The 22,714-nt window shown below is 29.8% G+C and overlaps 1 long non-coding RNA gene across 1 annotated transcript; it reads right to left on the bottom strand.

Annotated features, from left to right (window-relative positions):
- Positions 1-3,115: 3,115 nt before the first annotated feature.
- LOC131608167 (uncharacterized) lies at positions 3,116-21,221 on the bottom strand. Its single transcript, XR_009285518.1, has 3 exons — positions 21,132-21,221; positions 3,363-3,483; positions 3,116-3,224 (listed from the first exon to the last, which is right to left on the bottom strand). It is a non-coding gene; the product is annotated as an uncharacterized LOC131608167 (long non-coding RNA).
- Between the last annotated feature and the right edge of the window lie 1,493 nt (positions 21,222-22,714).

Here is a 22,714-nt window from a genome sequence, read left to right as displayed (position 1 = left end):
ATATGTTGATAACAACTTTTAAATCGTAATGAATTATTTAACACATCAAATACATAAAATAATTTATTATTAAATATAGATGATTTAAATATTTTAATAAAATAAATGAAAATTTTAAAGTTTGATATAAAATAAAATATGATAGGATACATAACAAAATCAGAAAAAATATAAACAAACATAAAAGAGTTATAAAAAAATCAAAAAAATACAATGATTATGATTTATATTAATGACACAAATTTTAAAATAATTTGAAGGTGGAGAATAATTATAATAAGTTGATAGAAACAATCGAGAAAAATCACATAGAAGAGAGTTATAATACAAAAGAAAATGAATAATTTTGAAATATTAAAATAAAACTGAGGATGTTATAGTAATTATAATAAGTTTTAAAATATCAATGTTCAGATTCCCTCCCCTCCCCTCCAAACCCCCCGGATTTGGGGGGACGCAAAAAAAGTGTGTTTTGGAGGGGTTTTGCTCCCCTCCCCTTCCCTCATAAAATTTGAACCAAACACATTTAATTAGAAATATTCCCTCCCCTCCCCTCCCCTTCATCTACCCCAAACCAAACACACCCTTAATGAATAGTTAATGAGATGAAAAAAACTAAAAATTAAAAAGTTATGATGCTGAAGATGTATAGGGGCATCCTTAATGCTAATTGTGTGTTTTCTTGTAGAGAATATGAGCATCTCAGTAGAACACTCATTTTGGATTTTTTTTCTCTCTATAACCATTGCATTCTCTTTCAGCTCAAATTGTTTGAGAACAGCTTAACTCCTCTCTATTTTGCTAAAACATCTTAAAACCCATAAAGGCATTAAGGTGCGGTGGGAATTGCCCAAGAATGTTCTTAATCACTTAGAAAGCATTTGTTCATTGTCTAATCGATTGCCTAATCGATTAGAGAGACTTTATGTTCTAGCTAGTCAACAAAAATATTTGATATTTTTCAATAATTAATACAAACATCTCGAAGATGCAAAGTTTGCTTGAACAAATAAATCTCAGAAGTGCACCCTAATATTGAAGGAGGGAAATTCGGTCAAAGTATTTGTTATAAGTTTGTGTCTATTGTTTATTGCTATTTCAAGAAATATGTTATGAATATTATGATATTTTACTCTAATGTTTTCAATAATATGAATATTATGCTTGGTTATAAATTTAGCTCAAATTCTTAGAGTTTCGGTCATGTGATGTTAATGAGCAATTCAATAATAATCTTTCTTTCTCAACTATATTTATTACTTTCGATTTCTTACTCAATTAAAGTGATCATGTCTTAAATAATTATTTGAATTCGGAATTATAAGAAGGCTCACACTTTATTTAAACTTTTATTTATATATATATATATATATATATATATATATATATATATATATATATATATATATATATATATATATATATATATATAATTGGAGAGAATCCAAATGAAGTGTTCCATAAACTTATACATCATTGAGAAAAAAAAGTTTGAACATCTCATTCTGTATTAAAATAAATTCAGCAAAGGACCATCTCTACATTTTGCTCCATATTTCTACAAGAAAATAAGACAAACAAAACTGGTTAGACAAATAAACTTTATACTTCTTTCAAATACAATAAAAATATTATAACATTTAATAAAACGTATATTACTAAAATATTTAACCAAAAATTTAATAAAATGTTATAACGTTAATAAAAATGGAATCAACAACAAATGGAATATGTGATTTTTAGGTGTTGGTTGAAAAACCAATTGAGACCATTTATAGCTAGGCTATGTTCCCTTCTTAGTGTTATTATGGTGGTGGATCATTTGATCGTCTTATTTGTATTGTTTTTGGTTTTTGACATAAAATATTTTTTTAATCTGGTTCGTGGGTCAGTTATAATATCAAGTGCGTTCCAATCTCTTCCCGAATTGCGGGGGATTGAATCATGATCATAAAATATTTAGCAATATTATGGAAATAAACACACAAAAATAATTATTGATATTAATACATACAATGTTTTTAAAATTCATTATTTGATACAGTATCTTAAAAAAATATATAATTTATCCATTTAAATAATTACTCTAGAATCAATATAAAAATAAGACGTACCTACAATAATGTACTCTACATTTGCTGAATGTGAGTTTTGAAGCAAGAAATTCACCACTCTATTAAATATAGATATGCCATAAAGTTGGTATGTTTCTATTTTGAGTGACTTCAAATTACTTAGGGAAGGCGACTTATCCTTAAATAAATCAGGATAATTGAAAAGAACCTAATAATAGATAACAAATTAGGGTTAGTTGTAATTCTATTTTTGATAAATAGAATATAAAAAGTAAATTAAAATATTACAAAGTACCTCAAGAGTATCTGTATCCACCGTCAATGATTCAATAATACTAAAAGTATCCAGCCATTTGAGTAGGGTTGAATAGTTTTTCATAATATTAATTTTTAACTGTTTTATAGAAGGGAAAAAGCTCTTGGTGCCAAAAACTTTTGAAATGTGAGTACCTTTAAAAGAAAAGGTACTAAGATTTGGAGCATATAACTCTATATCGAAATGGAATCCATCAAAAATATTGTCATACATAGCTATGGTTAAATTTTCAAGTTTGATATTTGAGATGCATAGGTTTCGTTGATGCAAGACCTTACATTGATGAATGATCAAAGTATTCAACATGTTAAATGTGGAAAATGGCTTAGCACAACCATCTTCATTGGGAGCAAAAGTAAAATGGGTTAGAGAGAGGGTGGCTAATGCTGGAAAATGAAGGGAATTTGGAAATACACTATCCACACCCGAATCACAATGGGCACTAGTAAGTTCAAGTGACTTTAATGTAGGACATGAAAAGGAAATACAATTAGGTTTAAAATAAGTGATCTTCAATAATAAGTGTTGGACATTGTGTGAAAAAACATATTTTACAATCTGGGACACTAATATGTTGCTTCTCTTTTTGGTAAAAAGAGGATAAAGTTGGAGAGAATGAATATCGGTCCGATCATCCCGAAGAGACAAAAGCTTGGGTACAAATTGTTTATAAAATCCATCCATCTCTGATGGATAATAGAATACGAGAGTGGGGAGTTTCTTCCAAACATTGATCCATCTTTTAGACAAAATACACGTTTGAACAGCCTCTTTTGCATGCAAAAAAGACATTATATGAATCAGAATACAATCGGGCAAATCACTGATCATATCTACAAAATAAAAAATAATACAAATCAATATGATTCGAGTAACACAAATAAAAACGTCGAATTGTCACTGTAGTTTGGTGGTTGTATACCCTTTTCTAAAAACCCTAAATTTTATATTAAAGAGAAGAAACGAGGAACCTGGTGGGAGTTGCTGTTGGTTGATGGTAGCCTTTGCCTTCTTGGCTGATGCGAGAGCCTTGACCTTCTTGGCTGGTGCGATTTGTTGTTGTTGCTTTCTGCCCTTTGTGGATTTCTTGATCTTCTTGGCTGGTGCGATTTGCTGTTGCTGCTTTCTGCGAGATTTGCCCTTTCTGGGTTTGGGGGTTATTTGCTTTGAACGTGCCATCTATATTAGTGGATTCTTAAAGTATTATCATTCAATTTGGCGATACTTATATAGATGAAAATATGACCTTTTCAAAACAAGACTGTTAGTGGGTTTAGATCTTATGCACATGTATCCGTTATTGTTATTATTATTATTTGAGAGTATCTCTTCCTCTTTTCATTAAATTTTCTATCTTTTTTTTACATTTATATATTCAATGAATCCACGTAATAAAATTGATATATTATTTTCATAGATATTTTAATTAATCAAAATCTTTACGCCATTAATTTTTTTTGTTTAGTTTTCTCTCTCTTACATTTGAAAACATTGCTTTTTTAAAACAAAAACACAAATGCTTGATTTTATTTCAAGAAAAATATTTTTAAGAAAATAAGCATCATGCACACTTTGAATAATTTATTGAAAATTACATTGAAAAAATAACCTAATTAAGATAAAATAATAAAATGTAAAATATTTTTAGAATATAAAAATTTAAACCAGCATATATATTAATTGTTAAATTAATTAAATATAAAGTCTTGCATTTATTTAAAATACTAAATCACATGAAATTCTTTCCGTCACTAATTAGCGACAGATTTTAAAAAATGCCATGAATTAAATAAAAATATTAAAATAAAATATTTTAAAAGTTAAAAGATCAGAAAAAACATTAATCCCAAAATATAGTTAATTTAAGTATTTTGTCTATAATTTTCCTCCAAAACTTTCACCCAAATTTCCACTAATTAATAAAAATAATAATTAATAATAATTTTATATCAATGTAATACACCTCAATTATAATTAATTGGACCACGTCCATTTTCCTACACCTCTCCAATTAATTAAATATGTACACGTACACCTCTTCATTTGATAAATTAATTAAGAAAACGGTTATAGAATTTCAAAAAGAAATCAATAACTTGCCAAATTTATTTATGGAAAAAAAAGGATATAATCAATTACAAATGTATTTTACTACAAACATGTATTTTACTAAGTAGTGCATCTCCATTAAACTTTTTTTATTAATCAAATAATAATTAAATAACTTGTTAAATATTTGTATTAATCAATTAATAATTAAATAATAATAATAATAAATTAAGGCTCATGTAATACACCTTAATAATAATAATTAAATAATTATTGTTATAAATGATATGATTATGAATATCATCGATTAAGATATTTCAATTTCAAGTTGATTTTCCATTTATTATATATGTTTTATAAATAGGACTCATATTATATTAGAATCTCTTCCTCTCAAAATATAAATAATATCATACACTCTCTTCTTCTCCTTCTCTCCTATTATTTTAATCAGTTTCATAATAATTATAATCTTTTAATTAATCAATTAATAATTAAATAATTTGTCAAATCTCTTCATTAATCAATTGGTAATTAAATAATCATAAATAATTAATTAATACACATCAATAATAATAATAATAATAATAATAATAATAATAATAATAATAACAACAAATGTTAAAGTTGGTGCACTAACAGTGTAAAATATAACAATATGAATTACACTTAACATGACGGTGATTAGTATGACTTCATATTACTATCCGTGTATATCCTTTTTTTTTCTCATAATAATAATTGAGATAAAAAAGGATATGCACTGACAGTGTAAAATACCTAATCACAACCATGTATCTAATTAAAACACAATTTTAATTTAAAAAAACTAATATGACATAGTAAATATAAAGATTTTGATTGGTTGTATAGTTAACTTTTATTTAAAATACTAAATCACACTAAATTCTTTCCGTCACTAATTAGCGACAGATTTTAAAAAATGCCATGAATTAAATAAAAATATTAAAATAAAATATTTTAAAAGTTAAAAGATCAGAAAAAACATTAATCCCAAAATATAGTTAATTTAAGTATTTTGTCTATAATTTTCCTCCAAAACTTTCACCCAAATTTCCACTAATTAATAAAAATAATAATTAATAATAATTTTATATCAATGTAATACACCTCAATTATAATTAATTGGACCACGTCCATTTTCCTACACCTCTCCAATTAATTAAATAGGTGAATTCTTATCTACCCAACTCAAAAAGTTGGGTAAGGTTACCTCCTTTGTAAAATGCTTTGAAAACAATAAATATTTATAGCATTTTAATAAATAATTAAATGTGTTTAATGAGATAGAATCATGTGATTGGTTGGAGGTACACTACCCAACTTTTTGTGATGGGTAGAGAAGTTGTCCCCAATTAAATATGTACACGTACACCTCTTCATTTGATAAATTAATTAAGAAAACGGTTATAGAATTTCAAAAAGAAATCACTAACTTGCCAAATTTATTTATGGAAAAAAGGATATGCATAGTTTTACACAATCAATTACAAACATGTATTTTACTAAGTAGTGCATCTCCATTAAACTTTTTTTATTAATCAAATAATAATTAAATAACTGTTAAATCTTTTTATTAATCAATTAATAATTAAATAATAATAATTAATTAAGGCTCATGTAATACACCTTAATAATAATAATTAAATAATTATTGTTATAAATGATATGATTATGAATGTCATCAATTAAGATATTTCAGGTTGATTTTCCATTTATTACATATGTTTTATAAATAGGACTCCTATTATATTAGAATCTCTACCTCTCAAAATATAAATAATATCATATACTCTCTTCTTCTCCTTCTCTCTTCTATTATTTTAATCAGTTTCATAATAATTATAATATTTTAATTAATCAATTAATAATTAAATAATTTGTCAAATCTCTTTATTAATCAATTGGTAATTAAATAATCATAAATAATTAATTAATACACATCAATAATAATAATAATAATATTAATAATAATAATAATAATAATAATAATAATAATAATAATAATAACAAATGTTAAAACTACTGCACTGACAATGACAATGTAAAATATAACAATATGATGACTGTGATTAGTATGACTTCATATTACTATCAGTGTATATCCTTTTTTTTCTCATAATAATAATTGAGATGAAAAAGGATATGCACTGACAGTGTAAAATACCCAATCACAACCATGTATCTAATTAAAACATAATTTTAATTTTAAAAAACTAATATGATATGGTAAATGTAAAGATTTGGATTGGTTGTATGGTTAATTTTTTTTTTTTTTATATAAAATGGTAAAACAATTTTTACTATTATTATATTTTTAATTTTTATAATAATACATGTCCTACGTTAATAAACATCTCACCTTAAAACTTTTAATCATACTTTTCTAAGCAATGTATTTTTAGGATCAAATAGTAGATCAATAGTCTAATCATCTCAACTTTTTCAAATAAATTATTTTTTATGATCTTTAAAAAATTAAAATTATCCGCGGCTTCTTCTGGAGTGTTTCTACCCAACTCATAAAAAAGAAAAAAAAAACATTAAAAAAAATTATATATGTAAATCTAAAATTTTCATTGCAGCAACTTTATAGTAACTTATCTCCAACTAGATGAATCATCACACTTTTCTCATGTTTCACATTGCTGATGGAAGTAAAATGATTGTTTTATCTCAAGTTTAGAAATCTGCTTAAAAATAGTGTATATGTTGCTTTCATAATGACACAATTAGCCAGAGCTACAAAATGAAACATTTAAATCAATAATAATTTCATTCGGTTCCTTTCTATTCTTGCAAATTTTATTACTACCTCTGGTTAAGTTCCTCTAGATCTTAATGTAAAAATGTATTGGACTATAATAACATATTTTGTTTTATCTAGTGACATAATTTAATAAAATTTTAATAATTGAAATATGTACAAAAATTTCATATCACTGATGAGAGTAAAATTTCATACGGTTCTATTTAAGTGTATTTAAGTAACATGAAGATATTGAGAAGGAAATCTTGGAGTTCTTAAGGACAACTGCTAATAATCTAGAAGGAGTCGATGTGCCTACTGTGAGGCAGGGAAAGACCCTGTCTAGAGATCAAGCCATGCAGTTGATTATCCCTATTATAGAAAAAGAAATTTCGGATGTCAATGCAGCAGACATGGAATTCTTCTCCATCTCCAACTGTACAAAGCCATCAACTGTTCCTTAGTCACCCTGATCCACAAGTCTCAAGAGGCAGCAACAATAAAAAACTTGAGGGTTTTAAATTGCGGCTGCGGATGCGGTTGCGGCTATTGCGGTTGTTGCGATGTGGAATGCGGTCGTTGCGGCGTGAATTCATATTTATGAACATAAAATATTATATTTTATTATTTACTTTCGATATCACATATTTTCCATTTTCTCTCTAAATTTTCATCTATATCTCATTAATAATTCGTCACCCTTTTAAATATCACTAATCCTTTTAAAATATATCTTAAATCTATAATATAATTAAAAAAGAAGGTAGACCAAATAATTGTTGCGAGCATTGCATAATCTCTTGCGGCCTGATGCGGTCTAATGCGGCCGATGCGGTGTTATGATGCGGCTGATGCGGTGTTATGATGCGGCTTTTATTGTGATTTGCAATCACGCCGCAATTGCGGTCTGATGCGGATGCGGACACTACCGCATCCGCAATATTGCGGCCGCATCAGGTGATGCGATCTGCAATTTAAAACCATGCTTGAGACCTATTGCTTGCTGCAGTACTATTTACAAGATTATATAAAAAATCCTTACTTTAAGATAAGGTAAAGTGATTAGCTATATAGTTATTGATAACCAATCTGCTTTTGTTTCAGGTAGAATGATCCATGACAAATATCATGCTTGCTCAAGAACTTGTTAGAGGATATGTCAAGAAAAGTATATCTCCAAGGTGTATGGTCCAAATGGACATACAAAAAGCCTATGACACAGTGGAATGGTAAACTCTGGCTCAAATTATGACTGAGATGAGATTCCCAAACATATTCACTAATTGGATACTCGCCTGTGTGACCACTGTTTCATAGAGGTTTGCTATAAATGGTGTACCATCTAGAATGCTCAAAGCAAAAAGAGGGTTAAGACAGGGAGACCACATATCCCCCTCTTGTTTGTGATCATTATGGAATACCTACACATGGTGCTTCAGGGGCTAAATAATAATCTCATCTTTAATTTCCACCCTAAATATGAGAAATTGAAGATCATTAATGTGTGTTTTGCATATGACATCCTCTTATTTGTAAGAGGTGATACAAAATCTATCAAATTGATCATGAAGAAAATGAAATATTTTTCTGCCACAACTGGATTACAGAAAAATATTCCAAAGAGCAAGTTGTATCTTGGAGGGTAGGATGTAGAAACAACAAGACTTATACAACAGGCAACTGAGTTTGATATAGGTAATATGCTTTTTCAAATATTTTGGGGTCCCTTTAAACAGCATGAAACTATCTATATCCAATTGCCAACCTCTAATAGAGAAGATGATGAGAATACTGAACTATTGGAGCACAAGACTTTTATGATATGGAGGGAGACAACAATTGTTGAAAAGTGTTATTTTGTTTATTGCTAACTATTAGATGCAGATATTTCCACTACCAAAAAAGGTGATTGCACACAGTGAAGGGCTATGCAGGAACTTTTTATACGCTGGAAAAGACAGCTACAACAGAAAAGCTTCCATTGCGTGGGAACATGTTTGTGATCTAGTTGCTGCAGGAGGTTTGAATTTTATATCCCTCACTGCATGGAACAAAGCCACCATAGGGAAAATGTTATGGAATATAACTAAAATAAAGGATAGACTATGGATTCATTGGATACATGAATATTACAAAGATACGACAGTAGAAATTATAGGCTATATATCAATTGTTCTTGCATTATAAAGGCAATCTTCAAGCACAGGTACATTCTGATGGCATTTGAAATGTGGGACTCTTTTAAGCCCACAGGTACCTATGTCACAAAGCTCGTATATAAGATGCTTCGAGGCCCTAAGCTGAGAGTTGTGTGGAGAAAAATGATGATGAAAAACCTTGGTCGATCAAGAGATACTTTCCTGTTGTGGCTAACTTGTCAGGGGAGAATCCAAACAAAAGATAGATTGGCAAGATTTGGAACTTTAACTGATTAATTATGCTACAACCGCCTTTTCGTCGGTTGTGATGTGACCAAGCAGATTTGGATCCAAATCTTGGCTCAGATGAATATTGATCATCGACCTAGTGAATGGCCTGCAAAAATGGATTGGATCTGCAAGATGACTAAAGGTAAAGGGTGCAAGAGTAAACTTTTGAAGATGACCCTGACAGAGACAATCTATACTATATGGTGCACTCGTAATAAAATCCTTTTCAGAATAGAACAAAGGATTTGTTGCAGAGTCAAGAGATCATTGAAGTTATTCTATGGCGGGTGGACAAAGATAGGAAATTAGCTAAGTATTTTCATCGAATGTAATTTCCTAGTCTCTTCTTGTTTGTTTGTTTGGTTAATGTATCTGGATGGCCTGGATCCAAGGATTGGCCTTGTAACCCAACTATTTTTTGGAATATAATCATTATATTATTCTAAAAAAAACATGAGAATACAATTTATAAATTAAAATAACAATAATAACAAGAGGTTTTATTAGATAGTTTAATGTAAAATTAAAAATTATATAATAATATGATTAAATTTACAAAATAAAAACACGAGAATTTAATTCAAAAGTTAAAATAACAATAATAAGATAATTTATTAGACAGTTTAATATAAAATTAACCCTAACCTTGAATATTGGTGTGAGAAAATGAGACAAAAAAGTAGGACATTTCGGTAGGCAATGCCATAACTATATATCAAACTTATAATTAGTCCTTTAAAGTGTAAGTCATCATAATCATGTACACAAATAATTATTAAAGATGTGAATACTTTAATGGAGTAGGAAAGCGAAAGTAACAAATACAGTTGCGAAAGAAAGACTATTACCATGTTAACGGATCACTTATTATATGACGATAATAACAGTATCTCAAAGAATTTGAGCCAAATTTATAAATATTTTAATTGTTTTCTAAGTCCTAAAATGATAATCAAACATTGAATTTCTTCATTATTTATTAAGTGGTTTAGACCAGACCGTTTGAAATCTTTCCTTTTTAGTGGAAATATGTCATACATGTCTTTACTCTTCATTGATGTAGACAATCCACTCATTTACATACAATAAAAAAAAACTAGAGTAAAACGAAAAATATTTTTAATATATTGAAATAGTGACAAACAATAGATGCAAACTTACGATGAATGATTTGGCAGAATCTCCCTCCTTCAATATCAGGGTGCACTCTTGAGATTTTTTTGTTCTAGCAAATTTTGAATCATAAGTTTTTATATAAAACTTAGAGGTTGGTATTCATTATAAAAAAATCAAATATTCTTGTTGATTTACTAGAGTCAGCTCTTCAAAAAAATTATTTTTGATCATATTAGTAGTAGTATTGTTTTGTATCTCTAATTTGCTAGTATACCTTTTGTCTAAAGTCTTAATAAAAATCTCCTCCATGTCACAAGTTTATCTCAGTTTCTATTCTTGTTTTTTCATAGATGTTTATAAAAAAATTAGTAAAAGGGAGGGCCTAAGCCCAAATAAGAAACTACAACGCAACTAAATGGAGAATCAAAATTCCCAACATATCATCCTCAAGAAGATATTTCCATCAAAGAGGGAAATCCTCAAAGGAACAATAACCTTTCATAAGCTCTATCCCATTTTTCAAAATCATATCTACACACTGATTCTCTTTTCTATCAATACGGTGAATCTTAGCCTCCCACTCCAACTCCATCAAGGTTTTAATCTTGTTAATTGACACTCTTTTATTAGGGTTTCCAAGTTTATTGTCTTAAATATTCTTTATAACTTCCATCGAGTCCACATTGATCTTTATAGCTCACACATCAATCCTTCTAGAAAGTAACAATTCTTCATACACTCCTACAACTCTGCCACAAACACATAAGGAAGCCTGATAAGTGGAGATATGGTTGAATCATAAGAGATATGGTTGGCCCATAACATAAAGGATCCTTTAACTACCAACCACCGATGGTAGAATGATGTGTAGAATCAAAAGCAAGTATTTTATTATCGTACCCATTGGGACTAGTGTGATATTACCTCTGTTCAACAATTAATATGTTTCTAAGTAAGGATCATAAGATGTTCGATTGCAAAAAAGTAAAGGAATGTAAAAACTAATAAGTGATATGTGAAATAATATAGATATGAACTTGTTAGAATTGAATTTCATTAACCTACTTTGAATGTATCCTCCTAATCGGTTATATAAATCCTAATTAATATTCAATCTTATCACGTATCGCTCACTGACATTGTTTTTGTCTAAATAATATTGAGAGTTCAACTATATTAAGAATTGATACTTGTAATGAATGTTATATCCAAATCTATCTCTAGAGTTTAGTTTCTAACATATGATTATCCTAAATCGAGATTCAAACAATATTTCTCAATATTAGTTTAAATCCAAAATGTTAACATGGAAACCTAATATAACATCAAGATTTATAAGTAAAGAGTAAATATATAACATTGATCAAAAGAGATACATGAAAGTAAGATTATTTATAACTAATAACAACAAGAGAGAGGTTTAGATACTCATTGTCGTGGTAACTTGATACACGTGAGAAGAATAAATATGGACCAACATCAACGTTAACTTCTCGAAAATTGTTTCACATCCACCTTTGTTTCTGTGTGTGTTATAATTATCCCATATTTCTTGCTCTGTTTACTGTTTCTGGAAAAGTGAAATCTTCTTTTTGGTTGTATTTGAATACTATTTATATTTGTCATGAATTTCTAATCTCGCCCAGCGAGATGAATTTTCTTCATCAAAAAGATTTATGAACCGCTTTTGGTGAATCCTCCTTGTCTCACCTAGAGAGATTTCTTGCTTTGTCCTCGCTAGGAAAAAATGCTAATTTTTCACTCTGATAAACTTTTGTTTCCTCTCTCCTGGAGCTCGCTGTAGGCTCACTGGGTGAGTGCTCGTTTGGACTCTCGCTAAGCGAGGATGGTGATTTTTCATACTTTCCGACATTCTGTTTTCTCTCGCTCGGAGCTCGCTTGATGCTCGTTGGGTGAGTGATATTACCTATAAAAATGGTTAGAACCAGTTATGTAATTCTGAAATGATTGATATCCAATATTTGCATTTTGATTGGGGTTTTAATATTCGAAATTTGCGAAACAAGTCGATAAGTGGCCTAATTCCATTGTTCATTTACTATATTTTGACACCGTAGAAATATGGAAAGTTTTATATATATTGTAAAGAATACATAAGAGATATTTATAGACTATAAATCTATCTAAATAAGGGAAGGGTAATTACTCTCCCTATAAGTGCTAATCTAGTCATAATGAGCTATACAGGACATCAACTCATAAAGAGCTGTATGATATTCAAAATATTCTAATAATAATATTACTAATATTACAACACTCTCTCTCAAGTTGGGGAATGGATTTCTATCATCCCTAGCTTTCAAGTAAGATCTCAAAGGGAAGTCCTTTGGTGAGCACATCAGCTAACTGAAGTCCTGATGGGACATACTGTGTAGAAATAAGACCACTATCCAATTTATCTTTGATGAAGTGTCAGTCTACCTCTATATGCTTTGTTCTGTCGTGTTGGACCGGATTTTGAGCAATACTAATGGCAGACTTATTATCGCAGAAAAGTCTCATAGGAGCTTCATACTTTATTTTCAAGTCATCTAGAATGATCTTCATCCACAACAGTTCACAAACTCCTTGAGCTATGGCTGTAAACTCTTCCTGTACACTTGATCTGGAAACTACATTTTGTTTCTTGATCCTCGATGTCACTAAATTTCCACCTAGGAACATCCAATATCCAGTGGTGGATCTCCTGTCAATAATAGACCCTGCATAGTCGGCATCAGTATAAACCTCCATAGATAACTGCTCACTTTTCTTGAAAAGTAGTCCTCTTCCTAGGCTCATCTTTAGATACTGCAAGATTCTATCCACTGCCTGTAAGTGCCTCTCTTGAGGGTCATGCATGAATTGACTGACAACACTAACCGGATAAGCTATGTCAGGCCTGGTGTGAGATAGATAAATGAGCTTTCCCACAAGTCTTTGGTATTAAGCTTTATCAACCATTGGGGCTTTCCTCATCACTCCCAATCCCGGGGTTTTGCTCTATAGGCACTCTGGTGGATTTACAACCCAACTTGCCAGTCTCTTTGAGAAGGTTAAGGACATATTTTCTTTGAGAAATGAAAATTCCTTGTTTTGAGTATTCTACCTCTATACCTAGGAAATATTTCAACTTTCCAAGGTCCTTCATTTCAAACTGAGCTGCCAACTCCCTCCTTAAGTTCTTCTTCTCAAATTCATCATTACCTACTATGATCATAACATCTATGTAGACTAACAAAAGAGTGGGTTTACCATTTTTAGCATGCTTTATAAAGAGAGTATGATCACCTTGGCTTTGTTTATAACCCAAGGATACCATAACATGAGTGAGCCTCCCAAACCAAGCTCGGGGTGATTGCTTGAGCCCATATATAGCCTTATTTAACCTGCAAACCTTATTACTTCTTGAAGTAGGGTCATATCCGTTGGGATCTCCATATACACCTCTTCCTCCAAATCTCCATGCAAAAAAGCATTTTTCACATCAAATCGTTGCAACTTCCAATCAAATTGAGATGTCAAGGAAAAAATGATTCTTACAGTGTTCATTTTTGCTACTGGAGCAAATGTCTCTTCATAATCAATTCCATAGGTCTGGGTGTATCCCATTGCAACTAGTCTCACCTTATATCTCTCGAGCGTGTCTTCGGATCGGTATTTTATTGTATTTATCCATGTGCAGCATATTGACCTCTTATCATTTGGCTTCTCAACAATCTCCCAAGTCTCATTTTTCTCTAGTGCATGCATCTCTTCATTCATGGCCTGAATCAAGTTCTTATCCTTTAATGTTTCTTGTACTGATGCAGGGACTCTAATAGAGTCAATAGCTAAAATAAAACTTTGATGCTGCACATAAAGCTTTTCAGTATACACAAACTGGGATATAGAGTATTTGGTACAAGGCCTCTTTTATTTTCTCAAAGAAATAGGTAGGTCATCAAGGGTTGGCTCACAAGAATTACTAGGCTCAGCGTTAGGAACATTACCTCAGGTTCAGACGATTGGACTTATTGGGGGCAGAACGAGTTTACCTTTCCACCTTTTTCGCTGGAATTGTAACTTGTATCTGTCAACATTATTATGCACTGCTATTGGTACATCACCACCATCCTCATTAGGCATCAAGGGTTCATGTATTACAGGAATAACAGAAAGAGCAGAAAACTCAAGAAACGACTTTGGGTCCTGTATTAGAGGAATAATAGGAAGGACAGACAACTCTGAAGACTCGGCTTCTTGATTATTCCCCTCTAAAGCTGAGGACTGAGATAAAAACTCAGGTTCCTGAAAAGTAACATCCATGGATATATAGACACGACGACTCGGAGGATGATAACACTTGCACCCCTTCTTATCTGAAGCATATCCTATGAAGATACATTAAATAGCCCGAGGATCTAACTTACCCCGATGAGAACCATGAACATGGACAAAGGAAGAACAACCAAAGACACGATTCTGAAGACTTGACATAATGGGCACGGACGAAAAGAATCGAGTCAGGACCTGCACAGGAATAACACCAGACAACACCCTAAAAGGTAACATATTGATTAAATAAGCAGAGGTCAAGACAGCTCCCCCCCAATAAAATTTAGGAACAGTCATTTGAAAGCGTAATGCTCGGGTGATTTCAAGAAGATGACGATTTTTCCTTTCAGCAACCCCATTTTGTTGTGGAGTATCAACACAAGTCAACTCATGAACAACACCATTAGTCTTGAGAAAATTATGAAAATTTTGGTTTACATACTCCTTACCATTGTCGGCCGTAACCTTTTAATAGGTTCCCAAACTGTGTTTTAACCATTTGAAAAAAGTTAACAAATAATTGATACACTTCAGACTTATCTTTCATAAGAAAAACCCATGTAACCCGAGTACAGTCATCAATAAAAGTAACATACCAATTTGCACCAGAAATATTGGAAATGGATTAAGGCCCCCATACATCAGAATGAACAAGATCAAAGGGTTCGACACTCCTAGTATCACTAGGGGAATAGGTTGCTCGATGGGATTTGGCAAACTGGCACACATCACAATGAAAGGAATCAACAGTCATTTTGGTAAATAAGTGAGGGAATAGATACCTGAGCATGCGGAAAGGAGGATGTCCAAAACGCATGTGTTGGAGTCATATTTGAGTATTTGCCTATGACTCTGAACCAGCTTGATGGCACTTGCTTTCCTTATGAGGCAGACAATATAAACCGTTCTGTTCCTCAGCAATTCCAATCATCTTTCTTCTGGTGAGGTCCTAAAAAACACAATGAGAATGAAAAAGGGTTACAACACAGTTCAAGTCCTTATTGAGTTTATGGATGGACAAAGATTGTTAGAAAGCTTAGGGACATGAAGCACATGATTTAGGTGGAGAGATGGGCTTATGCTGATGTTACCAGAACCGACAATCGGGTTTTGTGACCCATTTGCAACTGTAATATGGTGTTTATTAGGTAAAGGTGAATAAGAAGAGAGATATGACATATATGGAGTCATGTGATCAGTTGCACCAGAGTCAATAATCCAGATATCTTTAGAACAAGAGGCATTTAAAGCTAAGAGACTAGAGTTCTTACCAGTCATGGTCAGAGAACTAGTATTAGAGAACTTACTTAAGGAGTCCATAAAGAGAAGAAAACCGTCTCGAGATTTACTATTAGAAGAGGATTGAAGGGCTGCCAAGGAGAAACACCAACAAAGATGACAACCAAACAATCAAGGGCTGCAAACAGTAAGAAACAAAGGTACAACAATGAATGTTGTCCTGAAAAAACAGCAATGAATGTTTTTTGTTTTTGTTTTTTACCACCCGTTTAGTTCGGTTCGTGAGTCAGTTATGGCATGAAGTGGTTTTAACCCTCTCCCGATCACAGTTGCGGAGATCGAACCGTGATTCTCCCTACCATATCTTAGGCCACTCACCACTAAACCAACTAACTATTTCAAAAAAAAAAAACTTATAAAAGTAAAAATTAAATTATTTTAAAATATATAATATTTAAAAAAACATTATATTTTCAAATATTTTATACAATTCAATGTTTCCACCAAATTCAATATTTACTTTAAATAGAAGGGTAAAAAATATATTTAGATCAATAATATAATTTTTTCATATATAAAAATATTTTGATCAATAATAGATTTTTTCCGTATACTATTTTTGGATTATAAATATCATTTTTCATATATAAAAATATTTAGATCAATAATATTTTTTTTCCGCATACAAATATTACTTTTGTTTAGTATAGATTACAAAAATATCTGGATCAATATTAAATTTTCGTCTATAAAAATATTTAGATCAATAATAGTTTTTTTCCCTCGTATTCCATTTTGAATAATTTTTTAATCATAAATATCATTTTTCGTATATAAAATATCAGATTAATAATAGTTTTTTTTCCCGTTTACAAATATTATTTATGTTTAGGTATGGTCGAGCGTTGAAGTCGTATAAGTTGACACCGCGTTTTGTTGGTCCTTATTAGATTTTGAAAAGAGTGGGTGAAGTGGCTTATCAAATTGCTTTGCCACCATCGCTTGCTAATCTGTATGATGTGTTTCATGTGTCTTAGTTGAGAAGGTACATTGCGTATCCTTCCCATGTAGTCCAATTAAATGATGTGCAGGTGAGGGATAACGTGAATATGGAGACATCACCTATGCGGATAGAAAATCAGGAGTTGAAGCAATTTCATGATAAAGATACAATTATTTCCATGGTTTATGATGATGATGTTTTCTCACGGTAGTTTCTATTTATGATGCTGAAGATGTAATTGATAGGGGCATCCTTAATGCTAATTGTGTGTTTTCTTGTAGAGAATATGAGCATGTCAGTGGAACACTCATTTTGGATTTTTTTCTCACTACAACCATTGCATTCTTTCAGCTCAAATTGTTTGAGAACAACTTAAATCCTCTTTATTTTGTTAAAACATCTTAGGCTTAATTGCAATTTTGGTCCCTTATTATTTATTTATTTTTAGTTTTGATCCCCTATTTTAAAATCCTAAAATTTAGTCCCTTTATTTTAATTTTTTGAGGATTTTGACCCCTTGCAAATCCGAAGACAATTTTTAATGAAATGGAACTCACATTGATGACATGTTCAACATAAATCTTAAATATAAGAACTTTACAGATTTCAAGATAGGGGGGCCAAAACTAAAAAAAATGACATAATTGTAATTAAGCCAACATCTTAAAACCCATAAAGGAACCATCAAGGTGCACGTTAGAATTGGCCAAAAATGTTCCTAATTACTTAGAAAGCATTAGAAAATATTTGTTCAATGCCTAATCGATTAGAGAGACTTTATGTTCTAGCTGATCAACAAATATAAATATTTAATATTTTTCAATAATATACAAACCTATTGAAGATACAAAGTTTGCTTGAACAACTAAATCTCAGAAGTGCACCCTAATATCGAAGGAGAGAAATTCGGTCAAAGCATTTATTATAAACTTGTGTCTATTGTTTATCGCTATTTTAAGACATATGTTATAAATATTATGATTTTTTACTCTAGTGTTTTCAATTATATGAATATTATGCTTGGTTATAAATTTAGCTCAAATTCGGAGAGTTTTGATCATGTGATGCGATTCTCATTAATAAACTTTCTTTCTCAACTATATTTATTACTTTCGATTTCTTACTCAATTAAAGTGATCATATCTTAAATAATTATTTGAATACGAGATTATGAAGGCTAACACTTTATTTAAAGTTATTTAAACACTTTTATATATATATATATATATATATATATATATATATATATATATATATATATATATATATATATATATATATATATATATATATATATATATATATAATTGGAGAGAATCCAAATGAAGTGTTCCAGAAACTTATACTTGTTGAAAGAAAAACAAACATCATTGAGAAAAAAAAGTTTGAACATCTCATTTTGTATTAAAATAAATTCAGCAAAGGACCATCTCTACATTTTGCTCCATATTTCTACATGAAAATACAAATAAAACTGATTAGACAAATAAATTTTATATTTCTTTCAAATACAATAAAAATATTATAACATTTAACAAAACGTATATTACTAAAATATTTAACCAAAAATTTAATAAAATGTTATAGCAATAAATAAAAATGAAATCAGCAACATTTGATATATATTGATATACTAATAAAAATGGATTATGTGATTTTTAGATGTTGATTGAAAAAGCAGTTGAGACCATTTATAGCTAGGCTTATGTTGCCTTAGTGTTATTGTGCTGGCCGGATCATTTGATCGCCTTACTTGTATCGTTTTTGGTTTTTGAAATAAATTTTTGTTTTTTTGTTTTTGTTTTTTACCACCGGTTTTGTTCGGTTCGTGAGTCAGTTATGGCATCAAGTGGTTATAGCCCTCTCCCTCGCGAGGATCGAACCGTGATTCTCCCTAGCATATCTTAGGCCAATCACCATTAAACAAACAAACTATTTCAAAAAAAATGGCTTATTTAAGTAAAAATTAAATTATTTTAAAATATATAATATTTAAAAAAACATTATATTTTCAAATATTTTATACAATTCAATGTTTCCACCAAATTCAACTCTCGTATAACTTTGTTAGTATTTTAATAACTGATGAAATGATCATAAAATATTTAGCAATATTATGGAAATTAAATAAACACACAAAAATAATTATTGATAATTAATACATACAATATTTTTAAAAGCCATTATTTGATATACTATCTAAAAAAATATATTTTATCCACTTAAATAATTACTCTAGAATCAATATAAAAATAAAACGTACCTACAATGATGTACTCAACATTTGCTGAATGTGAGTTTTGAAGCAAGAAATTCACCACTCTATCAAATTTGGATACGCCATAAAGCTGATATGTTTCTATTTTGAGTGACTTTAAATTACTTAGGGAAGGCGACTTATCCTTGAATAAATCAGGAAAATTGAAAAGAACCTAACAAATAACAAGTTAGGGTTAGTTGTAATTCTATTTTTGATAAATAGAATATAAAAAGTAAATTAAAATATTACAAAATACCTGAAGAGTATCTGTATCAACCGTCAATGATTCAATAATACTAAACGTATCCAGCCATTTGAGTAGGGTTGAATAGTTTTTCATAATATTAATTTTTAACTGTTTTATAGAAGGGAAAAAGCTCTTGGTGCCAAAAACTTTTGAAATGTGAGTACCTTTAAAAGAAAAGGTACTAAGATTTGGAGCATATAACTCTATATCGAAATGGAATCCATCAAAAATATTGTCATACATAGCTATGGTTAAATTTTCAAGTTTGATATTTGAGATGCATAGGTTTCGTTGATGCAAGACCTTACATTGATGAATGATCAAAGTATTCAACATGTTAAATGTGGAAAATGGCTTAGCACAACCATCTTCATTGGGAGCAAAAGTAAAATGGGTTAGAGAGAGGGTGGCTAATGCTGGAAAATGAAGGGAATTTGGAAATACACTATCCACACCCGAATCACAATGGGCACTAGTAAGTTCAAGTGACTTTAATGTAGGACATGAAAAGGAAATACAATTAGGTTTAAAATAAGTGATCTTCAATAATAAGTGTTGGACATTGTGTGAAAAAACATATTTTACAATCTGGGACACTAATATGTTGCTTCTCTTTTTGGTAAAAAGAGGATAAAGTTGGAGAGAATGAATATCGGTCCGATCATCCCGAAGAGACAAAAGCTTGGGTACAAATTGTTTATAAAATCCATCCATCTCTGATGGATAATAGAATACGAGAGTGGGGAGTTTCTTCCAAACATTGATCCATCTTTTAGACAAAATACAAGTTTGAACAGCCTCTTTTGCATGCAAAAAAGACATTATGTGAATCAGAATACAATCCGACAAATCAGAAATCATATCTACAAAATAAAAAAGACATTATGTGAATCAGAATACAATCCGACAAATCAGAGATTATATCTACAAAATAAAAAATAATACAAATCAATATGATTCTAGTAACACAAATAAATAATACAAATACAGTAGATAAATTTTAATCCATAAAAAATCCAAACATCATGAGTTTTTATTATAGTTTTCAAAAAGAGATGCAGTCGTTTTAGTCGGTACCAATATGATTGTGGCCATCGACAATAATTTGTATTTTAATATAAAAGCGTTGAAAAGAGTAGGCATCTGTCGATTTTTTGGTGGTTGTAGACCCTTTTATAAAACCCTAATTCTTGGTGGTTGTAGACAATAATTTTTATATTAAATAGAAGAAACGAGGAACCTGGTTGGTCGATGGGAGCCTTTGCCTTCTTGGCTGATGCGAGATGCCGTTGATTTCTGCGAGCCTTCACATTCTTGGCTGGTGCGATTTGTTGTTGTTGTTGCTTTCTGCCCTTTGTGGATTTCTTGATCTTCTTGGCTGGTGCGATTTGTTGTTGTTGTTGCTTTCTGTGAGATTTGCCCGTGGGTTTGGGGGTTATTTGGTTTGAACGTGCCATCTATATTAGTGAATTCTTAAGTATTATTATTATTCAATTTGACGATAGTTATATAGATGAAAATATGACCTTTTCAAAACAAGACCGTTAGTGGGTTTGGATCTTATGCACAACATATCTGTTATTATTATTATTTGAGAATATCTCACCCTCTTTTCATTAAATTTTCTATCTTTTTTTCACATTTACATATTCAGTGAATCCACGTAATAAAGTTGATATATTATTTTCATAGATATTTTAATTAATCAAAATCTTTACGCTATTAATTTTTTTTGTTTAGTTTTCTCGCTCTTACATTTGAAAACATTGCTTTTTTAAAACAAAAACACAAATGGTTGATTTTATTTCAAGAAAAATATTTTTAAGAAAATAAGCATCATGCAAACTTTGAATAATTTATTGAAAATTACATTGAAAAAATAACCTAATTAAGATAAAATAATAAAATGTAAAATATTTTTAGAATATAAAAATTTAAACCAGCATATATATTAATTGTTAAATTAATTAAATATAAAGTCTTGCATTTATTTAAAATACTAAATCACATGAAATTCTTTCCGTCACTAATTAAAAAAAATGCCACTAATTAAATAAAAATATTAAAATAAAATATTTTAAAAGTTAAAAGATCAAGAGACAGAAAAAACATTAATCCCAAAATATAGTTAATTTAAGTATTTTGTCTATAATTTTCCTCCAAAACTTTCACCCAATTTTCCACTAATTAATAAAAATAATAATTAATAATTATTTTATATCAATGTAATACACCTCAATTATAATTAATTGGATCACGTCCATTTTCCTACACCTGTCCAATTAATTAAATATGTACACGTACACCTCTTCATTTGACAAATTAATTAAGAAAACGGTTATAGAATTTCAAAAAGAAATCACTAACTTGCCAAATTTATTTATGGAAAAAAAGGATATGCATAGTTTTACACAATCAATTACAAACATGTATTTTACTAAGTAGTGCATCTCCATTAAACTTTTTTTATTAATCAAATAATAATTAAACAACTTGTTAAATATTTTTATTAATCAATTAATACTTAAATAATAATAATAATAAATTAAGGCTCATGTAATACACCTTAATAATAATAATTAAATAATTATTGTTATAAATGATATGATTATGAATATCATCAATTAAGATATTTCAATTTCAGGTTGATTTTTCATTTATTATATATGTTTTATAAATAGGACTCATATTATATATATTAGAATCTCTTCCTCTTAAAATATAAATAATATCACACTACTAAAAAATTCGCTTTTAGTGACCGAATTAGAGACCGAAAATGCTTAAAAATCGATCACTAAAACATTTAGCGACCGATTTAGTGACCATTATTTTTCGGAGTTGTGATACCTAGGAATCTAGGTTGTGACCTCCGCATATATTAAGAAGAACT

Source organism: Vicia villosa, linkage group LG5, assembly GCF_029867415.1.
Source record: "Vicia villosa cultivar HV-30 ecotype Madison, WI linkage group LG5, Vvil1.0, whole genome shotgun sequence".
In the NCBI taxonomy this organism is placed as follows: Eukaryota; Viridiplantae; Streptophyta; class Magnoliopsida; order Fabales; family Fabaceae; genus Vicia; species Vicia villosa.
Note: the sequence above shows the minus strand (reverse complement) of the source record. Positions and strands in the feature narration are given on the sequence as shown.